Source organism: Opisthocomus hoazin, unplaced genomic scaffold (assembly GCF_030867145.1).
Source record: "Opisthocomus hoazin isolate bOpiHoa1 unplaced genomic scaffold, bOpiHoa1.hap1 HAP1_SCAFFOLD_138, whole genome shotgun sequence".
Lineage (NCBI taxonomy): Eukaryota > Metazoa > Chordata > Aves > Opisthocomiformes > Opisthocomidae > Opisthocomus > Opisthocomus hoazin.
This window is the reverse complement of record NW_027449035.1, coordinates 129,062-136,752: the sequence shown is the minus strand read 5'-3', so window position 1 is coordinate 136,752 and position 7,691 is coordinate 129,062.

The window sequence follows — 7,691 nt, the reverse complement described above, 5'->3', positions numbered from 1 at the left end:
TGCACAGCCCTCTCCCCTGCGCTAACTTTACAAGCCCTCCCCCTGCAATTCACAACCGTGGTCCCCTCCCTCCAGTCCCTCAACTTAGCTTTCAGGGGGCCAGGGGTCTGACTCCATCCTCGACAAAAAGCACCTTGGCTAACTGGGATGCTCCTGCAGTCGCCTGCTTCCGTTTTGTCATCTGAAAAGCAAAACGAGGAGACGACAACACAGACGACACACAGGGCTGACAGTAAGCATCACACTGGCCAACGCCGACCTCTTCCACAACCACCTCCTCCTCAGAAGCACCGGGGTGCTCCACTCACCTGCACGTTCCAGAGTCGGACGCTGCGGCCTCCGTCGCTTCTGCAACCTGAGATACCGAGAGACACAAAATTACCCTGGCGCCCGTGAGAAGTCACCCGCCCCACGCTCCTCCTCGCTGCCACCCCAGCTCACCTCAAACAGTTGTCCAGTGCCACAGGTGGCCCGCACGGCCCCTGCAAAACCAAGAGACACACCCCTCACTCAGTCGCTGCACAATAATTTGCTCTCGCACGCTGACCCGGCACACAACCGCCTCACCTTCTCAGACCTCTTGTCAGCACGCCGCTTCGCCCCTCTGAGGCTACGTGCGCCACCTGCAATAAAAACAAAGCAAACGGCACATGCTGAGATACCGCCCGAAACCAAAGCCTGCCCGCATCCGTTCCGATCTCCTGCTCCTTTACCTTGGCCGCTCACCCACCCTGGCCCTGCCGTTTACAGGTTCCCCCGTTGCCCCGGGCAGAGCAGCTCCAAGCCAAAACACGCACAGGCACACACCGACGCTACGCGCAAGACCACAAACAACGGGCTTCAAAGAAGAGAGAAGACTCTCCTCCGCAAGAAGGAGGACTCCCCGACGGGTGACACTGTCGGACAAGACGACCTACAGGGCCGCGACGGCCCAGAGCACGGAGCCTCCACGGAAGCCCCGGAAAAACAGAGTCAGACAGCACGGTCCCTGGCACGAAGATACGGTCAAAAGAGACGGCGCATGTGCAAGAAGCCCGGCTTCAAGACCTAAGAACATCAGGATGCAGGGAAGAGCTCCCACTCTCCACGAAAATGGACCGCTAGAGACAAGAGCTGCCGACACAGCCTGGAACGACGCCGCAAAAGAGAACCGACCGGAAACTTCCACGCCACGAGACCGATCCACGCTTTACGCTCGTAAGGCAAGAAGAGAAGCACCCACTTGGCACTATGCCGACGAGCAGGGGCATTCGAGACTCCGGGGCGGTGCCCGATGTGCACAAAGAGCCGTGAGGATGTTGAGATACAGGTACGGTCTAAGACACAGAAGACAGATGACAAAAACGACACAGCACCACAGACACAGCCTGGAGCGGTCCTGCCCAACTGGGCCGAAGAGAAACCCCTTCCTTCTCTTTCCACGCCCAAAGGGGCCCGCTCCTGCACAGCCCTCTCCCCTGCGCTAACTTTACAAGCCCTCCCCCTGCAATTCACAACCGTGGTCCCCTCCCTCCAGTCCCTCAACTTAGCTTTCAGGGGGCCAGGGGTCTGACTCCATCCTCGACAAAAAGCACCTTGGCTAACTGGGATGCTCCTGCAGTCGCCTGCTTCCGTTTTGTCATCTGAAAAGCAAAACGAGGAGACGACAACACAGACGACACACAGGGCTGACAGTAAGCATCACACTGGCCAACGCCGACCTCTTCCACAACCACCTCCTCCTCAGAAGCACCGGGGTGCTCCACTCACCTGCACGTTCCAGAGTCGGACGCTGCGGCCTCCGTCGCTTCTGCAACCTGAGATACCGAGAGACACAAAATTACCCTGGCGCCCGTGAGAAGTCACCCGCCCCACGCTCCTCCTCGCTGCCACCCCAGCTCACCTCAAACACTTGTCCAGTGCCACAGGTGGCCCGCACGGCCCCTGCAAAACCAAGAGACACACCCCTCACTCAGTCGCTGCACAATAATTTGCTCTCGCACGCTGACCCGGCACACAACCGCCTCACCTTCTCAGACCTCTTGTCAGCACGCCGCTTCGCCCCTCTGAGGCTACGTGCGCCACCTGCAATAAAAACAAAGCAAACGGCACATGCTGAGATACCGCCCGAAACCAAAGCCTGCCCGCATCCGTTCCGATCTCCTGCTCCTTTACCTTGGCCGCTCACCCACCCTGGCCCTGCCGTTTACAGGTTCCCCCGTTGCCCCGGGCAGAGCAGCTCCAAGCCAAAACACGCACAGGCACACACCGACGCTACGCGCAAGACCACAAACAACGGGCTTCAAAGAAGAGAGAAGACTCTCCTCCGCAAGAAGGAGGACTCCCCGACGGGTGACACTGTCGGACAAGACGACCTACAGGGCCGCGACGGCCCAGAGCACGGAGCCTCCACGGAAGCCCCGGAAAAACAGAGTCAGACAGCACGGTCCCTGGCACGAAGATACGGTCAAAAGAGACGGCGCATGTGCAAGAAGCCCGGCTTCAAGACCTAAGAACATCAGGATGCAGGGAAGAGCTCCCACTCTCCACGAAAATGGACCGCTAGAGACAAGAGCTGCCGACACAGCCTGGAACGACGCCGCAAAAGAGAACCGACCGGAAACTTCCACGCCACGAGACCGATCCACGCTTTACGCTCGTAAGGCAAGAAGAGAAGCACCCACTTGGCACTATGCCGACGAGCAGGGGCATTCGAGACTCCGGGGCGGTGCCCGATGTGCACAAAGAGCCGTGAGGATGTTGAGATACAGGTACGGTCTAAGACACAGAAGACAGATGACAAAAACGACACAGCACCACAGACACAGCCTGGAGCGGTCCTGCCCAACTGGGCCGAAGAGAAACCCCTTCCTTCTCTTTCCACGCCCAAAGGGGCCCGCTCCTGCACAGCCCTCTCCCCTGCGCTAACTTTACAAGCCCTCCCCCTGCAATTCACAACCGTGGTCCCCTCCCTCCAGTCCCTCAACTTAGCTTTCAGGGGGCCAGGGGTCTGACTCCATCCTCGACAAAAAGCACCTTGGCTAACTGGGATGCTCCTGCAGTCGCCTGCTTCCGTTTTGTCATCTGAAAAGCAAAACGAGGAGACGACAACACAGACGACACACAGGGCTGACAGTAAGCATCACACTGGCCAACGCCGACCTCTTCCACAACCACCTCCTCCTCAGAAGCACCGGGGTGCTCCACTCACCTGCACGTTCCAGAGTCGGACGCTGCGGCCTCCGTCGCTTCTGCAACCTGAGATACCGAGAGACACAAAATTACCCTGGCGCCCGTGAGAAGTCACCCGCCCCACGCTCCTCCTCGCTGCCACCCCAGCTCACCTCAAACAGTTGTCCAGTGCCACAGGTGGCCCGCACGGCCCCTGCAAAACCAAGAGACACACCCCTCACTCAGTCGCTGCACAATAATTTGCTCTCGCACGCTGACCCGGCACACAACCGCCTCACCTTCTCAGACCTCTTGTCAGCACGCCGCTTCGCCCCTCTGAGGCTACGTGCGCCACCTGCAATAAAAACAAAGCAAACGGCACATGCTGAGATACCGCCCGAAACCAAAGCCTGCCCGCATCCGTTCCGATCTCCTGCTCCTTTACCTTGGCCGCTCACCCACCCTGGCCCTGCCGTTTACAGGTTCCCCCGTTGCCCCGGGCAGAGCAGCTCCAAGCCAAAACACGCACAGGCACACACCGACGCTACGCGCAAGACCACAAACAACGGGCTTCAAAGAAGAGAGAAGACTCTCCTCCGCAAGAAGGAGGACTCCCCGACGGGTGACACTGTCGGACAAGACGACCTACAGGGCCGCGACGGCCCAGAGCACGGAGCCTCCACGGAAGCCCCGGAAAAACAGAGTCAGACAGCACGGTCCCTGGCACGAAGATACGGTCAAAAGAGACGGCGCATGTGCAAGAAGCCCGGCTTCAAGACCTAAGAACATCAGGATGCAGGGAAGAGCTCCCACTCTCCACGAAAATGGACCGCTAGAGACAAGAGCTGCCGACACAGCCTGGAACGACGCCGCAAAAGAGAACCGACCGGAAACTTCCACGCCACGAGACCGATCCACGCTTTACGCTCGTAAGGCAAGAAGAGAAGCACCCACTTGGCACTATGCCGACGAGCAGGGGCATTCGAGACTCCGGGGCGGTGCCCGATGTGCACAAAGAGCCGTGAGGATGTTGAGATACAGGTACGGTCTAAGACACAGAAGACAGATGACAAAAACGACACAGCACCACAGACACAGCCTGGAGCGGTCCTGCCCAACTGGGCCGAAGAGAAACCCCTTCCTTCTCTTTCCACGCCCAAAGGGGCCCGCTCCTGCACAGCCCTCTCCCCTGCGCTAACTTTACAAGCCCTCCCCCTGCAATTCACAACCGTGGTCCCCTCCCTCCAGTCCCTCAACTTAGCTTTCAGGGGGCCAGGGGTCTGACTCCATCCTCGACAAAAAGCACCTTGGCTAACTGGGATGCTCCTGCAGTCGCCTGCTTCCGTTTTGTCATCTGAAAAGCAAAACGAGGAGACGACAACACAGACGACACACAGGGCTGACAGTAAGCATCACACTGGCCAACGCCGACCTCTTCCACAACCACCTCCTCCTCAGAAGCACCGGGGTGCTCCACTCACCTGCACGTTCCAGAGTCGGACGCTGCGGCCTCCGTCGCTTCTGCAACCTGAGATACCGAGAGACACAAAATTACCCTGGCGCCCGTGAGAAGTCACCCGCCCCACGCTCCTCCTCGCTGCCACCCCAGCTCACCTCAAACAGTTGTCCAGTGCCACAGGTGGCCCGCACGGCCCCTGCAAAACCAAGAGACACACCCCTCACTCAGTCGCTGCACAATAATTTGCTCTCGCACGCTGACCCGGCACACAACCGCCTCACCTTCTCAGACCTCTTGTCAGCACGCCGCTTCGCCCCTCTGAGGCTACGTGCGCCACCTGCAATAAAAACAAAGCAAACGGCACATGCTGAGATACCGCCCGAAACCAAAGCCTGCCCGCATCCGTTCCGATCTCCTGCTCCTTTACCTTGGCCGCTCACCCACCCTGGCCCTGCCGTTTACAGGTTCCCCCGTTGCCCCGGGCAGAGCAGCTCCAAGCCAAAACACGCACAGGCACACACCGACGCTACGCGCAAGACCACAAACAACGGGCTTCAAAGAAGAGAGAAGACTCTCCTCCGCAAGAAGGAGGACTCCCCGACGGGTGACACTGTCGGACAAGACGACCTACAGGGCCGCGACGGCCCAGAGCACGGAGCCTCCACGGAAGCCCCGGAAAAACAGAGTCAGACAGCACGGTCCCTGGCACGAAGATACGGTCAAAAGAGACGGCGCATGTGCAAGAAGCCCGGCTTCAAGACCTAAGAACATCAGGATGCAGGGAAGAGCTCCCACTCTCCACGAAAATGGACCGCTAGAGACAAGAGCTGCCGACACAGCCTGGAACGACGCCGCAAAAGAGAACCGACCGGAAACTTCCACGCCACGAGACCGATCCACGCTTTACGCTCGTAAGGCAAGAAGAGAAGCACCCACTTGGCACTATGCCGACGAGCAGGGGCATTCGAGACTCCGGGGCGGTGCCCGATGTGCACAAAGAGCCGTGAGGATGTTGAGATACAGGTACGGTCTAAGACACAGAAGACAGATGACAAAAACGACACAGCACCACAGACACAGCCTGGAGCGGTCCTGCCCAACTGGGCCGAAGAGAAACCCCTTCCTTCTCTTTCCACGCCCAAAGGGGCCCGCTCCTGCACAGCCCTCTCCCCTGCGCTAACTTTACAAGCCCTCCCCCTGCAATTCACAACCGTGGTCCCCTCCCTCCAGTCCCTCAACTTAGCTTTCAGGGGGCCAGGGGTCTGACTCCATCCTCGACAAAAAGCACCTTGGCTAACTGGGATGCTCCTGCAGTCGCCTGCTTCCGTTTTGTCATCTGAAAAGCAAAACGAGGAGACGACAACACAGACGACACACAGGGCTGACAGTAAGCATCACACTGGCCAACGCCGACCTCTTCCACAACCACCTCCTCCTCAGAAGCACCGGGGTGCTCCACTCACCTGCACGTTCCAGAGTCGGACGCTGCGGCCTCCGTCGCTTCTGCAACCTGAGATACCGAGAGACACAAAATTACCCTGGCGCCCGTGAGAAGTCACCCGCCCCACGCTCCTCCTCGCTGCCACCCCAGCTCACCTCAAACAGTTGTCCAGTGCCACAGGTGGCCCGCACGGCCCCTGCAAAACCAAGAGACACACCCCTCACTCAGTCGCTGCACAATAATTTGCTCTCGCACGCTGACCCGGCACACAACCGCCTCACCTTCTCAGACCTCTTGTCAGCACGCCGCTTCGCCCCTCTGAGGCTACGTGCGCCACCTGCAATAAAAACAAAGCAAACGGCACATGCTGAGATACCGCCCGAAACCAAAGCCTGCCCGCATCCGTTCCGATCTCCTGCTCCTTTACCTTGGCCGCTCACCCACCCTGGCCCTGCCGTTTACAGGTTCCCCCGTTGCCCCGGGCAGAGCAGCTCCAAGCCAAAACACGCACACGCACACACCGACGCTACGCGCAAGACCACAAACAACGGGCTTCAAAGAAGAGAGAAGACTCTCCTCCGCAAGAAGGAGGACTCCCCGACGGGTGACACTGTCGGACAAGACGACCTACAGGGCCGCGACGGCCCAGAGCACGGAGCCTCCACGGAAGCCCCGGAAAAACAGAGTCAGACAGCACGGTCCCTGGCACGAAGATACGGTCAAAAGAGACGGCGCATGTGCAAGAAGCCCGGCTTCAAGACCTAAGAACATCAGGATGCAGGGAAGAGCTCCCACTCCTCACGAAAATGGACCGCTAGAGACAAGAGCTGCCGACACAGCCTGGAACGACGCCGCAAAAGAGAACCGACCGGAAACTTCCACGCCACGAGACCGATCCACGCTTTACGCTCGTAAGGCAAGAAGAGAAGCACCCACTTGGCACTATGCCGACGAGCAGGGGCATTCGAGACTCCGGGGCGGTGCCCGATGTGCACAAAGAGCCGTGAGGATGTTGAGATACAGGTACGGTCTAAGACACAGAAGACAGATGACAAAAACGACACAGCACCACAGACACAGCCTGGAGCGGTCCTGCCCAACTGGGCCGAAGAGAAACCCCTTCCTTCTCTTTCCACGCCCAAAGGGGCCCGCTCCTGCACAGCCCTCTCCCCTGCGCTAACTTTACAAGCCCTCCCCCTGCAATTCACAACCGTGGTCCCCTCCCTCCAGTCCCTCAACTTAGCTTTCAGGGGGCCAGGGGTCTGACTCCATCCTCGACAAAAAGCACCTTGGCTAACTGGGATGCTCCTGCAGTCGCCTGCTTCCGTTTTGTCATCTGAAAAGCAAAACGAGGAGACGACAACACAGACGACACACAGGGCTGACAGTAAGCATCACACTGGCCAACGCCGACCTCTTCCACAACCACCTCCTCCTCAGAAGCACTGGGGTGCTCCACTCACCTGCACGTTCCAGAGTCGGACGCTGCGGCCTCCGTCGCTTCTGCAACCTGAGATACCGAGAGACACAAAATTACCCTGGCGCCCGTGAGAAGTCACCCGCCCCACGCTCCTCCTCGCTGCCACCCCAGCTCACCTCAAACAGTTGTCCAGTGCCACAGGTGGCCCGCACGGCCCCTGC